This window comes from Lontra canadensis, unplaced genomic scaffold (assembly GCF_010015895.1).
Source record: "Lontra canadensis isolate GAN:19392208 unplaced genomic scaffold, GSC_riverotter_1.0 scaffold8, whole genome shotgun sequence".
Taxonomy (NCBI): Eukaryota; Metazoa; Chordata; class Mammalia; order Carnivora; family Mustelidae; genus Lontra; species Lontra canadensis.
In genome coordinates, this window is record NW_022631002.1 from 14,942,335 (window position 1) to 14,967,218 (window position 24,884).

Here is a 24,884-nt window from a genome sequence, read left to right on the forward strand (position 1 = left end):
GGCAATTTAGTTCTTAGTTCTTTGCCATAAATAACGGATTAAAAAGCTTAGCTGATGCTATAAATTAAAAATGTGAAACTAATTATACCAGCCCCATAAAAGCGAAACAATCAATTCATAACCCAAGTATGTGATGTGACAGCATCTACTGGGTATGACAGCTCTAGAACTGCAGAAGCGACCCACTAATCCTACAAGAATCTGTCTTCCAGTCCAGAACCACAGGCCCACTTCCCTGCTGCTGAGCAGAACAGTAGTAGCTGTTGTTCTCTCTACCCATTTTTCATGACAACAGCCTCATCCTACTCTTCCCTTTCTCCACCCCTTCCATGCAGGCCCATTACTCAAAAGAAAGGCTTACCCACACCAACAAGCACAGCTGCAGTTCCGCCAATTCAAACCAGATGGGTCTGGAAAGCAGCTGCTGCCAGGACTATAATTCAACCGTGAATTCCTAAATGTTTCAACCAGCCATTTAATAATGTTCTAGCTAGAGTTTTCTCCCTGTTCTAAATATATGGGTGAGGCCAACTTGGTTGGACTCTATAGTTTCAGAAAAGTTCTCTGTGTCACTCAGTGAATTGCTTCCGTCTGTTTTACATGGACCATACTCAACGTATCCTAAGCCGCCGGTGATTCTCCACCCCCAGCTTGTCCTCTTCCTGGTGTGGTGGAATGAATCACTGTTTGCCATTCTTCCTGACCTCGGTGTATTCGAACTGGTACATCTCTACCCTTTGTCTTGTGACTTTGCAGTTCCTCCCACAAAAAGTGGAGGATATTTCCTCATTGCATTGCTGGGCGACTCAACCGCGTGATTTGATTGGGCTCAAGAGGAACTGTGTCTTTCTGTTCCTGCTCTCCAGCTCTGTTAGTCTGTGTGAGAATAATATGGTCTGGATAACACATGGTCTCAGAAGAACGACAAGACCCTTGGAGCTGACTTGAACCCATCTCACACCCTGGAGCCAAGCTCCGCTGATCCCACACAAGCACAGCAGAGCCAAAGCCAGCTCACATGAGGTTCGGTGGGGGAGAACGTTTGCTGTTTTAAGATGTTTTGGGAAGGTTTGTTATACAGCAGTGTGTGGCCATAGCTGACTGATACAATTGCCCCCCTGAATTATCTTTCCAAAATTGTCATATGATTATATTAGCCCTTTGCTTCATGGCTCTTTGCTGCTTATAGGCCAAGTCAAATTCTCTACCATGGCACTCAAGGCTTCTCCCAGTCAAGCTCTACCCTGAGTGTCAGTTTCTCTGCAAAACCTTCCCAACTTGATTGGTTCCCCTCCTTTGCGTTTCTAGAGCACTTCCATGATTGGCTACAATAGTACTCATCCTACTGGATACCACCAGTATTGTATCTCTCTCTCTGAGAAGACAGAACTCCAGAGTCAAGAGTCAGTCCATTCATCTTCATAGTGCCAGTCCTAGCCTATAATAAACAAATTGGATTTACTTAGTAAGGATTACAACCTGCCTGGTTTTGACCAGAAACATCAATAGACCATTTGCATACAACAGACTCAGATGTTGTCTGAACATTTTTAAGAATGTTAACTTAGATTCCTCAGTTTCCCAGTTCAGGAGTCTAGATTTATACAGTGATCTGGGTTTCAGTAGGAGATGCACAGTGGTACAAATATCATCTAAGGTCATAAAGATATGTTCTGAAAGCAAGGCCATGACCCACTTAAGTTCTCCCTTGGGATTTCAGCCTGATCCTTGCTCTAATGTTGACCCATGGCTACTGCCCAAATAGAGGGAGCAAAAAGGAGGCCGGAGTTTGATTTTCGCAGTTGATTTGGTCACAGTTTTGCCCGTAATAATGTTGCTGTTTTCCTTGGACTGACTGTCGCAGACGAGTCAGATGGAACAGGGCTGTAGCCCTGGGATAGATCGATGCTATCGATCCTCAAGGCTCTGTGTCATTTCCAGGGGATTTGCTAAAGAAGCTACTTATGTTCCTTTTTCATTTTCACCAACTCATTACCAGCTGCTGCTGCCTTCCTATGTCTCAGCAACACCTGGAAGAGTGGAACATGACCGTCCGGTTGGGGTTTGGACACATTCCTTCAAAATTAAACACAAAACAACGTGCAACCCACCAAAACCTGAACCACATGAGGAAGGCAGGTCACACTGGCCCACAGGGGTTTGGTATTTTTTGTTTTGTTTTAAAAAGGGCAGCCTGGCCCTACACTAAGCAATTGATCCCCTGGCTTAACTTTTAAATTAAGACCATTGTAAATTTGGGAACTTGAGAGGACATAGAGAGGACACCCATAATACTTTGCAAATGTCAAGTGCCTCTCGATGTTGGTTACTTTTCAAAGGTAGCTAGGTTACAATGTACCGTGGTAATGAAAAAACCCTGTCAGGCCCACTCTACAGGGTTTTAGTCAATATACATAATATTATTGGGCTTTGCAAGGATTAAAGGTTGTTTCTCTCACAGTCTCACAATAGGGCTATTTTTTTCCACTGAAGGCACAAAAGAAACCCCCCTGTTTACAGAGGAGCCCAGGATATTCTGGGGCCCCAAGGCAGTCCTGACATCTCTTTGTGTACTTCCCTCTGCTGGTGGCTTTGTAGTTAACCTAAAAAAAAAAAAAAAATCCAATTTCTTTTAACCTATAGATGCCAAGACTAAATAAATAAATAAATAAATAAATAAATAAATTGATTGGTGATTTATATTTATATTGTAGGATTTATATTGTCCATGAGCCTTTTCTAGAGTACAAAAGTTATGGTTTCTTTCAGTTTGGTTCTGAGAGGAAAAGCTTTTATGTCACTCCATCCTTCCCCTGGCCCCCACCCCCATTCTTGCATCTCCTCAGTTCAGCCGTCTTTAGCATAGTTTAAGAATCACTCATCCTGCAGAATGGGGTACCCAAAATGGAGCCTAATACAGCACAATCTTATATACATTAGGAGGCTAGAGACAGCACACCAGAAAATTCTGTAATGTGTCATAGCCATGCCTAAATAAGAAACAGGAAACTACTCAGTATGCTTTGGCCTACACAACTAAAAGGAATTCCAATCCGAAAATCTCACAATAGAGAAGCAGTGATTAACCTGTCCAAAGAAACTTTATGGGTGAAGGTTATGGAAAAGAGTCCTGAGCCAGCTCCAGGGAATGACAAACTAATTCTTATAAGCATCTTTACAGTATTCGATTGTGGTAAAGACACATAACGTAAGTTATTATCCTAACCATTCTAAAGTATACAATGGAGTAGCATTAGGTCACTCACAAGCTTGTGCAACCATCACTACTCTCTAGTTCCAGAACCTTTTCCTGACCCCAAATCAAAGCCCTGTACCTATTAGCAGTCTCTTTCTATTTCCTCTCCCCAACTAGCTCCGGCAACCACAAGTCTGCTTTCTATATTTATAGATTTGCCTTTTCTGGCTATTTCATAAAAAAATGGAATCACATATGTGGCCCTTTGTGTCTGGCTTCTTTTATCTAACCTAATAATGTCTTCAAGGTTCCATCTATGTTGCAGCATACATTGGTATTCCATTCTTTTTATCATTGAATAATATTCCATTGCATGGATGTACCATTTTTTGTTGATGCATTCCTCTGTTGATGGACATTTGGTTTCTTGGATCTGATCTGAGTTTCTGTTCTTTTTCTCTTTCTTTTTTTTTTTTTAAAGATTTATTTATTTGTTTTAGAGAGAGAGTGAGAAAGAACACGAGCAGGAGGGACAGACGGAGAGGAAGAGAGAATCTCTAGCAGACTCCGTGCTGAGCATGGAGCCCAATGTGGGGCTCAGTCTCATGACCCTGAGATCATGACCTGAGCTGAAACCAAAAATCCAATGCTTAACTGATTGCACCACCCAGGTGTCCCTGAGTTTCTTGTCATAAAACAGAAATTCATATGAACGATGTACAACTCTAATGTTGTTGCAATTTTTGATGAGTCATGTTATTAACATATTTTACTCTCAGTAGACTGTCCACATGTACTGATACTAGAGGCACTCAATCAATATTGCTTGATAAGTTCGTGTCCTTGCCTCTAAGTGCTCTGTGTGGGTAGATTAGAAATGATGAAAGGATTATATGAAATAATTAGGGGGTAATGTAGGTGGTCCATGGATAGGGCATACTGTGGAACCAAGAGGGAGTTAGGCCTGGGTGAAATCTGTTGACTGGGACAGAATGGGCACCTAACTCATGCCTAGTTGATAGCTAGGACCCTGTTGGACCCATGAGGTCATTTGTGTGAGGGATATTACAATTTTCTATCACAGTTTTGACAAATGGTTAGTGAGAAGAGAGCCTGAAATGAAGGGAATAGCCCAGAAGACAGAGAGTAGGGAGTACTGTGATCGCCGCTTCTGGACTGACCCTACCCAAGAGTCCAGATTGGTGAGAGCTTAAAGGCGGCTTTCTTTGGTTAGTAGGGTTCCAAGAAAATGAGTCAGGATTTCCTTTGGAAAATATATTTGGGGGAAAGCTAGGTGAATTGTAAACCATTAAAAAAAAAAAAAAGTTGTGGGTTTCACTGACAGTTAAGTCTGAGAGATGCAGTCAAAGGTCAGGTTCAAGGAAGTTAAATAGGTCTTGGTTTTCAGGTCTTTGCAGAGCTTTTTAATATAACCACGTGCATCTTGAATCTACAAGAGGCCAGACACTCTATACAATATTTTCTGAAATTCTTTGACTGTGGAATTCCTTATTGCTACTGTTTATTGTGTAGTGTTTGTGCTACACAAAGTTACCTACCTGTGGGAATGGCTGCGAGCTGAAATGTATGTGCCCTGTGCTCTGCTTCCCACATGAAGGAACTGTGCAGCTGTTTACCCAGAGGGGTTTGGTTTTGTTTGTCTGTCTTCTAAGAATGGTTTCTATCTTCTAATTTTCATAAGGATGCTCTGTAGGTAGCAAATTCCCTGGACCCTTTTTGATGGAACACTGTGAATGAATGTGTTTGTGTGTGAGAAGGAGGATGTATGTACAGAACAAGAATGTTCTAGGGAATTGCTGGGCATGTCCTAAATGAGGTAAGGCTGTAGTCCAGAAGCATTGTTCCAATAGCAAGGTAATCACTGTGGACTAAATGTTTGTGTCTCCCCCAAATTTATATGTTGAAACCTAATCCCCAAAGTGATGATATTAGAGCCTTTGGAAGGTGTTAGGTCATAAGGATAGAATACTCCGGAGTGGGATTAGTGCCCTTATTATAAAAGAGATCTCAGAGTGAGGACCATCTGTGAACCAGGAGGCGGGCCCCAATCAGATGCTGAATCTATTGATGTCTTGATCTTAGACCTCCCAGCCTCCAGAACTATGAAAAATAAGTCACTCATTCAGTCTATGTTATTTTTTTAGAGCCACCCAAGTGGATCCTAAGATAGGAATCCAAAGGTTGATCCTGGAGCTACTGCACGTTGGAATTCATTAGGGACAAGGAAGCATACCAGAACCCCATTGTTGTAATTGAGCCACCATATCTGAGGTCTGGATATGACTTAATTTTGACCTTCCTAGAAGATTGACCTTGAGGCTATGCTGGACAGAGGCTTGGACAGAGGCAGGCAAAGAGCTGACAGAATGTCACAGGATGAGGTGTATGCTAAAAACCCAAGACGTCAGAGAGAGTTGGGATGACATCACCTCAGTGTGATGGACGGGCCAGGAAGTCTTTAAGGAGTTGCTGAGCTGGGCACTGAACTGGACATTAACTCCCACCTCTGTGCCTCCTCTGCTCAGAGGTCACTGATGTTCCAAATGAAAAGAATATTGGAGCACTAAGGGATTACAAGATTCCTTCTGAATCAATGCAAAATGATTAAATTATTTTTGATATTGCCTAGTTTCATCGTATTTATATTTGAATTCTCTGAAAACTGGTACTCCATGTGGGATACTTCTAAGAAGATTTGACTAATCACAACATCCCAACCGATGACCATGATCATAATGGAAAACTGGGTTTACTAGATAAACATGCCTCTAGGATTACAAAATTGGGTGACATTAAAACCAAGTGCCTCATAAAAAAAAGTAATTCTGTATGTCAGGTTGCTATCTGTGTCTTGTCTTATAATATATATTTATAACTATGTATCTATATTTATGATTTTTTTCCACATAACATATATGTGACTATCATAGACAATTTGGAAAATACAAAAAAAAAAGAAAAGAAATAAAGAATCCTGTAATACTTTTGTTCATAGTTACACACTTGATGTCTACTTTATATGCTTTTATATATAAGTATTTATTTTTTTTTACAGATTATTTACATATAAGTATTCATTTTAAATATTTTACTTTTTGGGTTGCATCTTTTTATAGATTGAAAAATAAAATTGGGATCTCCTATGTTGTTTTTTAACTTTTTTTTTAAAACACTTATTCATGTATTGTATATATTTTCCATGTCTTTAAATATCACTTCACAACATGGCTGTGTGTCATTATATGGACAGATTACATTTTATTTAATAGAACTCCTATTTTTGGATTTTCAGGTTGTTCTAAATTTTTCTCTCTTAAACAGAACTCAGTGATAGATCTTTTTCTCCCCCACATGTCTGATTGTCTCCCAGAAACCTTTCACGTCTTTTTCTTATGCTCCTCAATACCAAACATACTGAAGTCATCACTGATGGTTATAATTATTTCCTAAAGATGAACAAGATACTTACCAGGTGTGAATAATCTCTCCTCATAGGAGTGTTATACACTAAGATTGACAATACAAAAAGGCATGTTGAAAATACATGGCTTTAAAGTATTACTTTCCCTTACACTGTAAGAAAGTGCAAACTAAAAGGTGGATTTAGTAGCACAACAAGTATACAAAATGCTCAGAAATTTTTCTTGCTCAAATCAGCTACGTATGGAGCTTTGAGGTTGCTTCTCTAGTTGTATCAATTTTCTTGACATGGAAATTTCCAAGGACAGACTCACAGAGAGCAGGTCAACCTCTCCTAAGCAAGACAAGTCAACTCAAATACACAATATTTCCTCAAGTGTTGTTTCTAAGTGCCTTGCATTGTATCTCTAGGTGTAGCCTGTGAAGAAAGAGCAGCTTTTGTAGAACTGCGGCCAACAGAGTCTTGTTTGTAAGGAAAAGGACTCCATGTTGGCAGACTGATGAAAGGCTGCACCAACCACCCAGAATTTTTTGCTAAAAAGAGGTCTGTTGGGTGTTTTTAAAATGCAAGCCTGTGAGTACAAGCCCCAGTGTTTCAATCAGATGGATACAGATTGTAAGGCATGGAAAATAGGAATGAAACCAAAAAGGTAAGTTGCATTGCATGAATCCAGACTACGTATGGCTTCCAGAGCCTTCTGCTGGAGAGGTCTGAATGGTGGAAGGGCTGAATTGTAGAACACTTGAACTTAGAGATTTCTCTTAAACCTTCAGTTTGCTTTCCTAAACTTTAATCATTTGACTATCACCTTCATGATTCTGTACTATTCCTGTACCATCTTCACTGTGACTTCATACTTTTCTTTCAATAGACTCATAATTTTACTGAAGTAGATGTAGCCTCATCCTGAGACACTATCCATGAAAACATGAGATTATGTGGTTAAAATTTATATGTGTGCATAAATGTTTAAATGTTGTTAGTGTACTTCCAAATGTGGTCTTTCAAATCACTGTAGTTATGTATTCGGTACTTGAAGAAGTATTGGCTTAAGGAAAGCTCCTTTAGGACAAATATAGAAAATATGACTGTTTTCAACAGAGAGTAAACATTTAAGACTTGTTTTTCTGAGTATCCTTAGGCTAATGAAGTCAGGTTTAAGGAGATTTGAATACATGACTGGAGGTCAGAGTCACAACAAGCTCTTCAACTGTGGGTATTTGGGATACTAACTTGGCCCCCTGATGTCAGATGGACCCATTAACACTGTGTTATACATCATACAACCCTAGTAAAGGTTGACTATTGGCCATGTGGATCTGTATTCTCACCCAACATTGCATGGTCTCTGGGCTCACCTTTCTGTTGATGGAGTAAGACTCTTGAAGCAACATCCACTTCACTGACTACTTTAAACTCACAGTCACTCTCCACTCCCTTGGGAAGCCCCACTGACAGATGCCCACAGGGTTCCATGTGGTCCCAGACAATCATCTACTTCCTGGAGCACCTGAGCAGTCCTGGCACCACCAGCTGAGTTGTATCCTTCCTGAGAGTCAGCTGGATGAGTCCCCAGCCATTTAATGGAAGTCATTCTTGCTAATGAAATTCATAATGAAAGAAAATATAAACCAGAGATAGATGGGTGCAAAAAAATATTGTTTCTATGACAGCTAAACTAACTGTGAAAACACTGAGGTGAGTTGTGAAAAACTGCCGTATAGGTAGGACAACTGTAACAGAAGGATTCCACACTCTGACCGCCTCTTGGATGCCTTAAATTCTCCCTTCACTTCAAAGACTGGAAACTATAGATGAGCAATATGGCAGTGGTTCGTGCAAAAAGATGTATGTTGTCTTAAGTTTAAAATGCTTAAGTTTAGGGGTGCCTGGGTGGCTCAGTGGGTTAAAGCCTCTGCCTTCGGCTCAGGTCATGATCCCAGGGTCCTGGAATCGAGCCCCGCATCGGGCTCTCTGCTCAGCGGGGAGCCTGCTTCTTCCTGTCTCTCTCTCTCTCTGCCTGCCTTTCTGCCTACTTGTGTCAAATAAATAAATAAAATCTTTTAAAAAATGCTTAAGTTTAAAGATATATATATATCTCCCTGCTTTAGCCAACTTTTACAATTTACAAACCAACTAGTGGTTCATTGGAGCCTTCCTACGGGCATGCATGATAGTTGTTTTCACAGCTGGGCCTGAAATACTGTTGTGTTGTGTGTGTCTTGGCCTTGGTCTGTCTCATGAGATGTGAGCTCCTCAAGGACAGGGCTTCTATCTTAGCTATCTTTGCTGATTACATGGAGCTAAGGCCTTGCAGCTGCTGATCAATATTCTTAGAATTGAACCGAAATGTCTTTGTTCTCATTAATTTGAATTCCTTCAAGTCGACTGTACTTTCCACCCTGGTCTGGAGTCATTTTTCCTGATGGCCAAATAACTCAGCGTGTCTGGGATAAAGAAATGCCTGTCACTGAGCTGTCCATTCTGCCAGGATTGGCTAGTAAGAGGAAAGGCAGAGGAGGGGACTTCTGGCGGCCTTAGCGTGACTGAGGTATGGCATGGCCAATTAAGTACTTCACACTAGAATATTCCACAAATGCTATAGGATGGAGAAGTAATTCATCACATATATTTAAAGTTGAATTTACCGATATTTTATGGTATTGGATATTATTTCTATTAACATTTTATGCTGAAATTACAGAATGATTCGTGAGTACTGAATTTTTGATTGCTTTTACACTTTCTGGGACACTATTAAACTTGATTTACGTTAATAGCACTGTAAGAAGATATTAACAATGAAATTTCCAAAAGCACTTAGCATCTCATAATTGGAGTTAAATGACAAAAAAAATGAGGGGATAATAAAGTAAAGAGAAAAAAGGAGAGAGAAAGTTTTGACAATATTCTTTTTAACCTGTGGTTCTTAATAAGATTTTTGCAGGAATTGTTTTAGGTTAGGAAAGAATCAAATCTCCGATCAAGAGAGATGACACTGATTTATTAGAGGAGTTTTATAATACAGAATAAAGATCTGGCTCCAGGTATAGCGTATAGAATTTACTACTTCTAAGAGAGAAAATTTCCTGATTTCCAGAGTAGGGAGGAAACTTCAATTACCACCTTTTTCTTCTGTTCACAGTGACTAGAAAATAATCTTTTTTTTTTTTTTTTAAAGAAAAGGAACTGATTTAGTCATAGTTGCTGCATTGTAGAGAGGCAGACAATGAAAGCAAAGACAACAGAGCTAGAACAATAACAATAAAGCAATCATTATAACAAATTTTGTTGAGCCCTTACTATGTGCAGGCTCTGTGCTAAGCAATTTACACATATAATCTCATTCATTCTTCCTAGCATCCCTATGCATTAGGTATTATCATTGTCCCCATGTCACAGTTAAGGAAAGATTCAGAGAAGTTGAATGACTCTAGCAAAGCAATGACACCAGAATTTGAACCCAGGCAGTCTGGCTCCTGAGCAGGTCCTTAACAACACTAGCTTGAGCGTATATAAGTTAAAAGTAATCTGCTGAATGTCAAAGCCACATCATGCATACGTTTTGGTAGCCCAGGGTGTTTTTGCCTTCATGGACTCCTTTCTCGCTAAAGATTATTCAAACTTTTATTTTATGACTGTATTGATAAGCATATTAACATTAGATATTAAAGCATTTTCTTTGAGCAGGGTACCTCGCTGGCTCAGTCAGTAGAGCATGTGGCTCTTGATCTCAGGGTTGTAAGTTCGAGCCCCACGTTGGGTGTAGAGATCACTTAAAAAAAAAAAATCACTTGGAAAAAAACCGTTTTCTTTGAGCAAAAATTTTACCATTTTAATGATTTTAAAAGAAATCAAAACACTTCTATGGGCCCCTAAAAGTGCTGCAGATCCTAGGTACTGTGTCTCCTGAGCCTAATGGAGAAGTTGGCCCTGGTTGGCCTAAGTGGACCAGACTCGAACATGAGATCAGGTAACTTCATTTCTGATTACAATGGAATCCAGAAAGCTATGGTGGTGGGACACGTGGAAATAAAATGATATGAAGAATGGTTTCCATCCCCCTCATTTTTTCACCATCTTACCTCTCCTCCTCCCTCATCCCCCTTGTTTTTTCAGAGGACACATGACTTGGGTCCTTGCCTGCTCTTTGGGGAGTGGAACTTCAGAAGTATTGAGGTCTTTATTGGCTTTATCTTTAAATAGAAGTGACTAAGCACTGATTTTTTTTTTGAAGCTTTTAAAAATGTATTTATTTGACAGACAGAAATCACAAGTAGGCAGAGAGGCAGGCAGAGAGAGAGAGGAGGAAGCAGGCTCCCCGCTGAGCAGAGCATGTGGGGCTCAATACCAGGACCCTGGGATCATGACCTGAGCTAAAGGCAGAGGCTTTAACCCTTACCCACTGAGCCACCCAGGCGCCTGGCTTTATCTTTATTAATACACTTCCATTTAGTTAAACACACACACAAACAAACAGCCAAACTTGGATCCTCAACTGATCATACTGGCTACAAACTAACAGAATATTAGAGATGGCTAGTGTCAGAGACATTAAGATTGACTACTCTTAGGATTCTGGCCTGGCCTGTTGTTTGGGAAGTGATTCTCTGGAAACACAGAGAAAAGCCCACCAAATACCTCAGTCCTCACTCACAGCAACAAATGGTAGTTTCTGTCCCAAACAGAAATGAAGTTCATCCATTAACGTTTTTCCCCAACCATCATTGACCCATTTTCTTGGGTACTAACAAACTAGAGGTCATCTTAAGAAGATGTTGAATCTCAGATTTTGGTCCAGACCTGAATGTACTCTGAATAAAAGTAATGAGGGAAAAAAAAAAATCTATTTTTACTTCCCAAATTGCTATTCCACTGCCAACCTGGGTACAAGATAAACCCATATAAGTATGATCACATTACCATGCTAGGGTTTAGTATCTGCTTTGCTTTACAATAAAAATAATCTCATGTTAACTCTGGTTTGAATTGGATCTCTTGCATGAAGTTCTCTTAGTGGTAGACACAGCATCCTGAATGAGATTTGTGCGTAAGACATTACCTGAAATTTCCCTTCTTTTAAAGCCATGGTTTAAAAGGGAGTAGAGGGCGCCTGGGTGGCTCAGTTGGTTAAGCAACTGCCTTCAGCTCAGGTCATGGTCCTGAAATCCCAGAATGGGATCGAGTCCCACATCAGGCTCCCTGCTCCATGTCTGTTTCTCCCTCTGACATTCTCCCCTCTCGTGTTCTCACTCTCTCTCACTCTCTCTCTCTCTCTCAAATAAATAAATAAAATCTTGAAAAAAACTAAAAACAAAACAAAACAAAAAAACAAAACAAAACCAAAAGGGAGTAGAAATGCATACTTCTCTTAAACAAAGAAAATATCCCAGGAATCCAGGATAAAACATTTTCCTTGCGATTTTTAACTCATTTAAAATCATGTGATTTTACTGACTTCTTTAGTTTATAAGGCTTTTAAACCAGAGAACAGATAATGAAGTGGATGGCATTTACAGACTTCATTAGAAAATTGGGCATTATTTACCTTAAAAATGATTGAGAATGTGAATGTGGGACTCCGTTAAGATCATAACCAACAAAAGGCACAAAGTAAAAGATAACTGATAAGCAAATGATAGATGATTGAACGGATAGATACATGGATATATTAATGAATAGATAGAAAACAGACAGATAACACAGATGAATGAATTAATAGAGACACAAAGGATAGGCAAGTAGATGACAGATAATAGAAAGATATTCATAGATCAATACCTGGTTAGAAAATGGATAGCTAGACGCACATGGATGAACAGATGACTGGGAAGCAGAATAAAGAGTTGATACATAAATGAACATAGTTAGATGAATGGAGAGATAGATGTTTGAGATTGATGAACGCAGGGATAAATTTGGAATGAAGTTGCAGATAGATAAAAAAGTACAATATCACGATTGTACCCAACTGGAATGGAATACCAATGGAGATAATGGCATTTCTCTTCATGGAGCCATTTTAAATAATTTAACTATTTGGGGGGGAAGGATAGGCTGGAAACAGGAAATCAGTCAGTCTCTACGAGCCCTGAAGTTTCACAATAAATGTCTCAAAGATAGGAAGAAAATACATGGGTTTGCCATGATTGAGCCACTCCTGCACAATGCTCCACTCTGGCCCACTTGGCCTCTTTGATACACACTAGAACAACAAGAGATGCACAGAGCAGAGGGTGTACAGGGCAGCCTTCACGCATCCTTGGTGATGCACAAAAGTCCTGCCTTTTTGCCTCTTTTTCAATTCTGATATTCACATATACCTTCACTGGTTGACCTACTCAGGAAGGTCTAATATTGTAATTAATCCGTGTCACAGGAGGATGTAGTACCCGCAGAATTTATGAGTGGGTTTGGGCTGCTGGGATGAGTAGGGGCACCTCGGCCTGTGTGATATAAATTCCTCTGCTAATTGGATTGGTGGAGCTAATCAGAAGCCAGGAGGGGGATAAAAGAAAAAAAAAAATCTGTATTCCTCCTCTTGCTGCTGCTGTTGCCGCCTGATAAAGCGCACAGCTCCTCTCTCAGGACAGGGGGTGCTGGAATTGAATCCTCTTGCAGAGGTCTCACTGGAGATGGCTATTTCAAAGGTGACACAGCCCTTCTGTCACCAGGCCAGCAGGAGATAGAGCAATGGGAGAAAAGAGTAGAAACGATCCCAAAGAGATGTTACTACCAAACCACAAAAACAGAGTGAATGGGGAAGAGATGAAAGAGGAGGAAATCAAAGGGGGACATTCAATGGCCTAAGAGCGCTAGAAGCTTTTTCTGCAAGGAAGTGCCTCTCCTGGGACACGTGAGCATCCCAGGCACCCACTTGGTGGGATAAGTTCAGCAGACCTCATCTCCACGGCCAAAGCCAAGGGGAGGTTGTAAATTCCATTCAGTACTAGGGCTAGCTCAACCCAGGGAGCTCAGCTGAACTGATGAAGCTGTAGGGAAGCACGGGTAAATAAAAGCACAAGGTCCAAAACTCCTCGCCTGCTGGAAAATCATCCGCGTAGACCAGTGAGAGGGAACGTTTCCTCTGCTCCCACTCTTTCCTGGTTTTGGATGAGGGCAGGGAAAAGCAAGGTTGTGTTCAGTGGTCTGTGTACCTTTCTCACCAAGAATAAATAGTTCGTTCCAGCTGACAGGGTGCAGCGTGGGTACTGCAGGGCACTGGTTAGACCTTGGCGATCTTTCTTCTTCGCTAGTCTAAGGCTCTACCCCTGCTCCACAGAGGAAAACGTATCCCTCATATTTGGTTCCACCAAGCTGAGTGTTCTGCCGTTCTCTTTAAAGTCCTCTATCTGTCTTTCCTGCAATCTTTTTTCTCCGTGATTTCTACTTCTTTGGCCGCATTTCTTCTGGAGCCTTCTACATACACTAAATCCTTAGCCATGATGAGTAGGCAGCAAGCCCCTCTTGCACACAACAAAGACTTTTTTTTTTCTATCTTTTGGGCGACACGATAAAAAATAACCCTGTATTTATGCAAATTGCAAAGTAGCGTGTGATAATGAAAACAAAACAGTGCTGGCCCGCAGCCAAGACATGGCACTGACGGGGGCTCCCGACCATTTGGCTCTTGATTCTTCGGGGAAAGCAGCTGTAGAGAAAGGAGAATGCACAACACCCTCGTCACACGCGCACTCACACGCGCACACCCTCGTTCGCACGCATTCTGGTACCGTCACCTCGGAGCCGGCAAGACTTGGGATCCAAATGAAGTTCTGCTTCCTACCGCCACGAGCACTTCAGCGTCGTCCCCCACGAGCCTCCCTGCACCCTGCTCCTGATTCCCTTTCAGGAATTTACAAACATTTTCCACAGATCAATATCTGTATTGATTATTCATTGTGAGTGAGTCGTGTGTCTTTGGTGATCCAGCTCGCAGAGGTAGCAGCCAAAGTCTGCTGCAGGGGGGAAAAAAAAAATAACAGAAGGCGAGAGGGACCCAGCTCTTGCTGGGTCTGCGGCTGTCGGCGACACAGAAAGGAAGAGAAAAAGAGGAAGGCACTTGAAAAAATGAAGGAATGGACCAGGGTGGAAGAGAAAGAGGGAGCAATAGCAAGAAAGACCAAGTGATGATGGACATCTGGTTCCAGGGATCTTGGTGGCTTGGAGGAAACCCCCATCTTGGTCTGCTGCTCCGTGTAACACGCAGCGGACTCACTCCGCTCTGGGAGTGAGAAGTGACTCACAGTTTTGGTATCTCCTACGTAAGAGCTTTGGGGGGATTCCTTGGCTTGCTGACAAGGGAAGGAAGAAAGCAGCAGCAGTGAGGTAAAACACGATTACTTCCAACTGCCTTGCGGAGGATATGCAGTCGCTTGGTTTGACTGGAACAGCTTGCTGCTCTCTGATGGCACGCGGAGGGAGAATAATTAAAAAGGCCAGCATCACTTACTAAGTGAGTAAACACAAAGCCGTTCCAAACGTGCTCTCCAGCTAATGAGAAGCTGTAATTTCTTATACTTCAAGGCAAAACAAGACAGTGATGGGGCTTAGTGGAGTGTGTGTTTGCGTGAATATGGAGGTGGGGGGTGGTGGTGGTGGAGATAAATCGACTAATTGTTGGCAATGTTTAAAAAAGGGATTACTGGAAAAGACAGTGAGATGATGACAGGAAAACATCTTGGACCAGAGCCAAAAAAAAAAAAAAAAAATCAAGGCAAATCAAGTCTGCAGCTCAGAGGAAACACCCCTTTACTCCTGTCGGAGCCTCCGACAGGAATTGCCCGGTGTTCCTCAGCCAAATATGGAATATTGTGTGGGTACCAGGGGACGGGATCAGGGACCACCAGAGCGTCCAGAGGAAGGAACCACGGCATGCCAGGTTACACAGTTATGCCATACTTTAAGGAAACAAAACAGTAAAAACCAACCTGTCCTTTCCTTTTAATTGGAGCTCCTGCTTGCTCAAAATTGCTTCAGTTTATTAAAAGCAACCCCTAAACGAGCCTTCCGATAAGAGGAGCTGCTGATTCTCGGTTTGTTTCCAGGAAGCTGCTGCAAGGTTACAAAAATATTCTGGAAAAAGGAGGTTGAGGAAATTCAGTTTTCCATAGACTGGGCTTGTGGCCATCACGCCAGGCGACTGTCTTTGCCATTTGAACCGCCATTTGAATGCGGGAGATGGTTCGAGATTCCTCTTCTGCTGTCACCCAGCTGTGGCTTGGTGAGTCCAAAACCAGTGAATAGAACTCTTTTAATACAGGGTTCCAAACACACATGACAAGGTGGGGACCCCAAGGAATAAAATGAGCTGGATCTTCTTTCTTTCTGGGTGTTCAGTTAACTGAGCTATCTGGTTCTTTTTCACATGAATGGAGTTGGGGCTTTTTTTTTTTTTTTTTTTTAAGGATTTCTGGAACTGGAAGGTCAATAGATAAGATGTCCTCCTTTTGACTGGAGTTTTGTTCTTCATGTTGCTCTTTAAATGCAGACTCCCCAATACCTTGCAAGTTTCTTGAGCAGGAGAAATATATCCTGCAGCAGTGTACCCTGGATACTCAGGGGTGGAGGAATTAAGCCAGTCGTGGATGACTCGGGCACCCCATGTTGCATTTCTTCAGCATTCACAGAGACCTGTGTCTATGATGTTTGTGCGTGCGTGTGTGTGTGTATGTGTGTGATGACATTACGTGTAGTGTGTGTTTGCGTATGTGTGGCTCTGTGTCAGTGTGTGTCTCTGAGAGGGAGGAAAAGAGAATGAAGTCGGAACAGACAGAATGTTTGGGCATTTATGTAATTCATGCCGAGAATGCTCAATGCTGCAAGGCAGACAGCCACCCATCCCCGGACTCTGCTGCTCTGGAGGGCCTGTACAGACCTGATCTGAATGTTAAATGCAAGAGACGAAATTAGCATACTAACCAAGGATGTCAACCCCTCCTTGCAATCAGTAAATGGCCGTCTACTCTCTTTAAAGCCGGCATCGCCATGCGCGCCAGCCACTTAACCATGTCCTCTGTCAGGTCCTTTTTTGTGTTTGTTTTTTTGTTTTTGTTTTTTGATGAAAGACTGGAAATTCATTAATGAGGAGGGAAGGAAGGGCTTCAAGGGGCTATAATGAAAACAAATGATCCTCTTTAAACCTCATGACGGCCAAAGCTGGGGTAGGGGGGTTGCTTTCTGCTCTGGGGCTAGAGAATAGGAAATTCCACAGACAACAGACCACTTGATGAGAGCCCAAGAATGCATTGCTTGGGAATTTCTTCTATGTGGCAAAGACCAGCCGTGGCCAGTATGTCTGTATTAATAAAACTCAGAAATGAGTTTTATCTTCCTAACTCTAAGTGGGGTCTACCAGATGTCTTTCCATTCCATCAGCGGTTATCAAATTTTCTTGACCTTGTGAGGGTAGGAAGAGCCTTTTGGGATCTTTGGCAAATTGCCTCAGCTTCTGAAGTAATACAAATTTTTCTTTTGGGCTATGCATCAGATTTTCCCAAAGGAAATAGTTGCTTTTTTTTTTTTTTTAAATCTCTATCATACAGAAAAGCTCACAAAGAAGATTTGACTTGTACTTCTGCAGAGCCTTATTGTAAAGGAGACAGAATGCTGTTTAAAAGTGAAGAATTGGGCACCCCCCACCTTGTACTTGGGCTGGGAAGGGTTTGTTTCCTTTTTCTTTCTTTTAGCCATTTTATTCTTGGAAATAAGCTTTGTCTCTTCCATTGTATTGTACTGATTTGCCTTATACTGGAGGTCCTACCGTCTGACATATTTCAGGGACCTGTGGGCACCAGCCTGAGGAGGCAATAGGGAGCAGTGGAGCTTGGGATGAAGTGGAGACAGAGCCACTCACTTCTATTTAGGGGAATAAAAGCTGTGCTCTGTGTTACCTAGTTTCCCAATGTTTTAAGAGGTGGCAGATATTGATATGTTTAAATATAACTATATTGATTTTGAAATACTGGCTCAAGGTATGTTTTGTTTTTCTTTTAAACAATCTATGGGTCAAATAGAATATATTTTTGAGAACGGTCTTGGTCCATAGCATTCTACCTTGTAATCTTTGCTTTAGTTCAAAATGCCTAGCACCTAAGTGTTTTTATTTGATGTTTTCTTAATGTCTACACTTTCTGTGAAATATTTTGTTTCAATTAAAAATATATAGATATTAGCAACTTTAGAGTAAACATCAATGGGAGTGTATATTTTGCTGGACCAAGAGGGAAGTGCTAATTTCAAACAATAAAGAGGGGAAGGAAATGGAAGTCTGCATTGCCTACTTGCCTTGTGGTTATTGGTATCTTAGCTGGCATGCTGTAATGCCATATTTTCCTAAAGATTTTTTACAAAGGCCATAACTGGGAAGGTTAAATACCTAGAAAGAAATATGTTTGCATATTTTCATATGTATTTCCATCTATTGTTACCATTAGTGATTAGTGCTATGCTAACATTTAAAAGAAATTAAAAAATACTCTTCCTTTTATTCATCCACAGAACTCCACATCTCAAATAGGTGGGGAAAAAAGATAGAAATCCCCAGAAGAGAAATCCTACATATAGTATGGAAGAAAGTTTTTCTATGGCACCTGAAATAACCTCAGCAAGAAAAGGCACCTCAGCAAATGGTAAAGGGCAGCAAGAAGGACCCCCTTTTCTCACATAGTTGTAACAGGATCTTTCAATTTTGCAGGTGCTCTTCTTGCATATTATCATGGTTAAATTCTCACTACAACCAGGCAAGCCAGACAGTATTTAGCTTATTTTACAGATGAGGACACTCGGGCTCTGGGAGGTGATGAAACTGCATAAGGCTGAATGCTAGTAAGAGGCATTCATGGATCTTCTGAGTCTTAACCTGATACCATTTTATTATTCTTCATAGGTTCTCCTAGAAATATTCTCCTCAGAACCCCTCACCCAAGGCTTCCTCTGTTCTTGATCCTCCCTCATCCTCCCACCTTACTCCCCCACTGTGAGGTTTTCACCTCGTAATCTCTGTAGTTTGTAATCATGTGTAACTTGAAAATGCTCCTTACATCCTTCCAGCAATGAAGAACCACTGACAAGCTCCAACTGGCATTGGCAGAAACCATCTTTAACTTTCTACTCCTTGTTATCTGCTCCCATCTCCCTCCTTCCCTTGAAAGTCAAGTTGATCCACGGGCTGCCCTGTTTTTAGTGCTTCATTTTGCATCGCTAACAAAGCACTCTGCTTTTATTTCTACTCCCCATTAAAACTGCTTCAGGTTATTAGTGACCAGTTCAATTGTGCTTTCCTTCCCTGAGTTAAATTCTGTTGACCACCCCCTTCTCCATGACACTCTTCTCTTCCCCTCTTTCCTACCTGACACTATCCTAAGCTGGATTTCCTCCTTCATTTATGGTGGCTTCATCCCAGATTTATCTTCCTTTTCTAATCCCTTCAATATTAGTGTTCCTGCAGTCCTCCTCTATTCTCAGCTGTACACACTTTGCCTTGTGTTAATGTAAACCCTTGATTTTGGTAATCATCTATAAAGCGATCATCAAATTCTCATCTCCAGCCCAAACCACCCTCCCAAAGTCGGTTCTGGATATCTGGCTGCTGACATCAGCTTGGGCACTCTTAACTCAATACACCCTAACTCATCATCAGCCCCAAAACCTCTCCTCCTTCAGCAACCCTTCTCCCTCACCCCTCTCACTCCCAACTGCTCTTCAAGTTCTTGCAATTCAACTTTCCTAATTCCTCTCTAACTTCTTTCTTTCACTATATTCAGGCCATGCCTCTCAGATTATCTCCTCAGTGGATTTTCTACCAGCCCAGCTGTTCTCTTCATTCTCAGATGAGCCCAGCCCACAATGCAGACTCTGTATGAGTTCTAACTGATTTACAAGAAGCGCAAATAGAACAATTCCACTTGCCTCTGGGAATCTTCAGTGGATTCTTCCTTTCCAACATGTGTTTTTTAAGTCTCCTCAGGATGAGGATCTTCCCAGCCCTCTTTCCTAAAATTTGTCCAGTTCCCACCCTGTACTGTAGGTCACAGAATACCCAGGGCTCTTTTGTGCCTCGAGGGTTTCGTACAATGTTCCCACCTCCTGGAATGTTCACCTATACTTTTGTCATTTGGTTAACTCCTTCACCTTCAAGATTCTGTTCCAGCAAGAAGCATTACCCTCTGCCCAAGACCCCTACTATGGGTTATGTGCTGCCACAAGCCCTCAACCCTGCCTTCTGTCCCACAGCATTTATTTCACTGGCACAGTAATCATGTTCTCCTATTTGACTGTGAGATACTTGAAGGTAGAGTCTGTGACTTATTCCTGTGTTCCCAGAACCCAGCATAGGTTCGGACTTATACTGACTGCCTAATAAATTAACATTGCTATTTTTATTCTGAGAATCATAAATGCTATTTTTTAGCTGTAGGATTACAGGTCCCCCAAATAATCAAAATGAGGGAAATACAGCAACCGTCTCCCACGGTGAAAAAAAAGATTTCCTCTGGTGCAATTCTCACTTACATCAGTTTTTTGACTTCTGTTAGGTGAGAAATGAATGCTGGGGTGGTCTTTAGGTGTTTGCTGATGTGGTAGAAACTTTGGAGTTAATTAGAAGCTTTGGCTAAGGCTGAACTTCCTTTGCAGAGTTCCTAGAGGAAACACTAAATTAACAGTTCAAGGTTACTATTAGAAAAATAGTCTGTTTCCCTTAGGTTATGCCTCAGGGAGCCTGATCTTCTCCCTGCCATTTCTAAGATGTTTCCACTTTCCTTTGGACCTGGCTACATCTGCCACATTAAGCCTGGTCTTTCTAACAAAGGTGAAATCCCTTGAGGTCAGACTGCTAAATGCTTCTTTTGCATATCTTCCAATAGCAATAGATTCTGGCATACTCAATTAATACTGGTTGAACTAAATAGTAAGGAAAGCTGCCTACCAGAGAAGGAAGAATAAGGATGGTTTTATAAATTCCCATCTTCCATGAAGCAGAAAAATGGCACGAAATCATTCATACCATAGTCCCCTAATAGTCCCAAGAAATAGCTCAAGACATCTTTAAGAATTCCTAAATTTGCAAATACAGCCAGTTCTCATTACATGGTAGTTATATTCTATAAAGTCAACACAGACTCTGAACTGGCAAATACTGAACCGTTGCTCCTAGTAGAAATAAAGGGTTAGGTTCCTTTCAGCCCTGGTCACCGTATTTTTGTCAAGCAATCAATGCATAACCTTGTTTTAAGTGTGTTTCTGTTTAAAGACACCTTATTTTTAAAATTTTTTTCTTTAAATAATTTTTTTTTTTTAAAGTAGGGTCCATGACCAGCATGGAGTCCACCGTGGGGCTTGAACTTACAACCCTGAGATCAAGACCAGAGCTGAGATAAAGAGTTGGACACTTAACCAACTGAGCCATCTAGGAATCCCCTAAAGACACTTTATTTAATATCTATTGTTAATTCATTAGTACTGAACTCACAGACAATAGCGCTATAACTCTTGCCTGGTTGAAGCTTATCTGATACATGTGTTTTCTCTGTAAGTCATATCACAGCCTGCCCTCATGTAATAATACTAGACCACACTTCTGCATTATGCTTAGGAGCCATTTTAAACAGTGAACCAAAAGCCCAAAATGTAAAAGATGTAGCACTAAATAAACAGGGAATAAAACACCTGTCTACAGAATGAGAATTGAAACAAGAAGAGTGTCGCCTCATTCAAACTCAGCTGGGAATGTTGCATACCGAAGGTCTCAAAATTTTTGCCTCTCTGTATACATGTCCACAAATGACCATGAAAACACTGTAAGTATTGCTGTGTGGGTAACAAATAAATTGAAGTGAATAGGTGAATTCGTAAGTACAGAATCTGTCAATGAAGACCGACTACACTACCTGAATATATTGATAAAACATTAGAGCTTTTGCTTATTTCCAAGTAGAGATTATGATGACCTTGTTCACAGCACATTTGTGACTTTGGCATCCATCCTTTAGTTTGTATGAGACATCTTTCTGGCGAAGGATCACCTTCACTTTCTTGGGATTCTTCACATAAGTAATTGCCACTCACTAGAGGATGTCTGATTGCTGGGGGTGGGATGGTACATTTTTCCCCAAAGAAACAAAACTGGTTTGCTCTGATATGTGAAGGCTGGGCAATCATTTAGATCCATTGCCAGCTAGGTGGAGTCTCCCGCTGCCACCCTCCACCTCATCGAATGTTTATGATTTAAAGGTGGCCTCAGCAAAATCACAATTGACTCATGTTAGGCATGTCTGCCTATATGAAGAGGATTTTATATCACTGTCTTTAAAAGCCATTCTTTTGAGCTAAATCTTGCCCTCGTTGGGTGATATCTTCACTCACATTTTATTTTGCAAGCAGCAGCTCAGAAGTTCATTTTTTGCTGTTTTCTTATTGATTCCTATCTGGTTGCAAAGAGTAGATGAAGAACTCTAAGACTCTATTGTTACCCTTTCACACAAGCCAGAGGCACAGACACACATGTGTTTTAGAAGTCAGGAAAAGGGGTAAATCAGGTATTTAGAGTATAAAAGAAGACAAAGCTTGGCACGATTTCAGATAATGAGTGATGAGAAGAGCCTCTGGAACTTCTTACTGTGTCTCACTGTAAGTGGGCTTGGAGTTAGTTCCAACAGGGTTGGAATCTCAGCTCTGTTATTTATTCTTGCTGCCATCCTAATGGAACTGGATAACTGCACTGAGAGCGGTTCCCTCTTCTGGGAAATAGGGACCATGATACAAACCTCCAGGAATGTCTGTGAGGACTAAATGAGATAATGTCACATAAAGTGCTGACTTGAAGTCTGGCAGAAATTACTATGAAAACGGGAAGTGGTAATCGTTGCTTTTGTTACAATTTTCTAGATTCCTAACTAGCCATCTGCCCTGACATCTGGGTAATACATATTCGTAGAAACACAGAAGATTGGAGTTGAAAGACCTGCTCTCGGGCAACCTTCACATTATGAAGAGGAGAATATTGGCCAAACAGGACTAATCAGTGTGGCATTCCACAGCTAGTAAGGGAAGAATCAAAAGGGGAATGCAGCTCTCTGAAGTCCAGTTCACAACTACTTGGTAAAGTCCTTTGTGCCAACATTTCCCTTCTAGAATCTCTTTCTACAACTCTCATCTGTTTCCCACCCCCTCTTCCTTACCCAATAGCCTGGTAACCATTGCCTGTAGGCTGTTATCTTCTTTGGCAGAAAGACTTGGTGCTAGTAGCAACAGCCAAGTAGAGTATTTTAGAGCAGGAATCACCGAGTATGATTTCTTCGTATTTTTTGACTTTATATATAAATATAAATATCTATCTACCTATCTATCTATAGCTATGAACAGATCATACTCACAGTATATTAATGTAATAAAAAGCAAAAAGGATCACAGAAGCTACAGAAGGAATACTCATTTATTTATTTATTTATTTAGGAATACTCTTTTAAAAAGAGATCAGTTATTTTGTAGTTCTCTGCAGTAATTTGAAAGATGCTCCTTTGGAAAAGCTCACAGGGAAATGCCACCTGATATACAAACCCCAAAGCTTATAAGTGATCATGCAACAATGGGACGAGAGAAATGCACTGGACAAACTGGATGGGGCTGGTTAATTTCCACCAAGCCTGTCTTACTCAGTGGAAGCATAAAGTGGGCTGTTTCAGGAGCTAGCAACCTTTCCATTGGTGTGAAGGTGTAGGGTGGGAGATGAGACAAGGTAATCTTCTGGCAGGAACTGCACAGAGCCATAGAGTGATGGATTATGTGGCATTTAAGTAGGCTGCATCTAACAGGACATAGTAATTCTAAAACAGGGCATGGTGTGCATATGAGTCCTGGAGGTGAAGATGAGGTCAGAGTCTAGAGTGTGTGAGGGTCACACAAGAGAGAGGTCTACTGTTGTGGGGTTTCAGCTAAGGGAGCTGGGTACCCCACAGGACTGCAGAAGCACCAAGGTAGAGCTAGCATCACAGGCCAGGCTGGGCCTACCTCTACTCAGCTGAATTAGGTTACACTAGCAGGTATCAGAATTTGGAAGTGGTTAGGCAGGCCTCGTAATATTGGTGAACCCTCACCTATTTTATCGCATGAGAGATTAATCTTTGCTACAAATTATTCATAACTAACCTTGAGCAAATAACAATATTTCTTAGTGGGTATTGGAAAGTCTGTGGGGGCAGATCCTCCTATTTCTCTATGGCTGTGTCCCACTCACTCTTACTCCTCAACCATTTTTGTCCTCTTTCTACTCATAGGCTACTGAAGCCACAAAAGCTGGTGTAAGATGTAACTTCATCAGAATATCCTTCCTGCAAAAGATCTGGAACCGCATTTGTTCTGACAAGGTAATAGGTTTAAGTGAAACACAGCTGACTTATCCAGCCCACTAAGTATTCTATTTGCATTTTATATTGAACATGCCTCCAATATTTTCTTTGTTAGATGAAATTGACATTTCCATATGATGGTGAATGCTAAACTGTGAAATGCTTTCATCGGGTTTTGCTTCAGTAATTCCATCATTCTACAGGCATAGAAAAAGATCACAATGAATACACATAAACATTCAACACACTGCTTCTTATGGTATAGTCTCTTCAATGGCTTAATTTTTGTATTTACGCAGCATCTCACTTATCCTGAATCCAACAATTCAGCAGCTATCTTACTTATCTGGATTTAATTGAAAATAAAGGCCCTATAAAAGACAGAAAGGTTGTTGCTAAAGTGACATGCATGGAAGTTCAGGAATTTCAGACCTTCAGTTGGATGTGAGGCCCTGTCCCAGTACCAGGTATGAATGGTTCATTGATGGGCAGGAACCCTTGGAGGTAGTAGCATCATGCAAGGGTGCCTTCCTTTGAAAGGAAAAGTTGTGCAAGCAGGATATGGCCTCTTAGATCTTTTTTAGCATGAGATACTCATGAAGGCTGTCTTTGGTATGTTGGTCCCTGCAAGGAATGGGAAATGGCACCGCTGGTCTAATAATATTTGGTGCTTCTAGATCTGAAATTCTTCTTGGTGCCGAGGGCATCTCCTTAACTCAGCTGCCACTTCTTTAGAGGTTACCCCAAAAATATCTCAATTGATAAGTGGAGGACAGAGCCTCCACTTGCCTATTTTTCATAATTAACAGAAAACATCGCCTGTCATACCAACAGAGCTCTGAAATTTAATAGTGGCATCTGCAGGGAATTCCACACTCCTGGGTGTGGCTGGAGAACTATG

General features: G+C 41.2%; 1 long non-coding RNA gene across 1 annotated transcript; it reads left to right on the forward strand.

The window, feature by feature from the left end:
- Positions 1-14,558: 14,558 nt before the first annotated feature.
- LOC116865693 lies at positions 14,559-23,999 on the forward strand. The gene is made up of 3 exons (XR_004382254.1): positions 14,559-15,093; positions 22,524-22,736; positions 23,912-23,999. It is a non-coding gene; the product is annotated as an uncharacterized LOC116865693 (long non-coding RNA).
- The last annotated feature ends 885 nt before the right edge of the window (positions 24,000-24,884 follow it).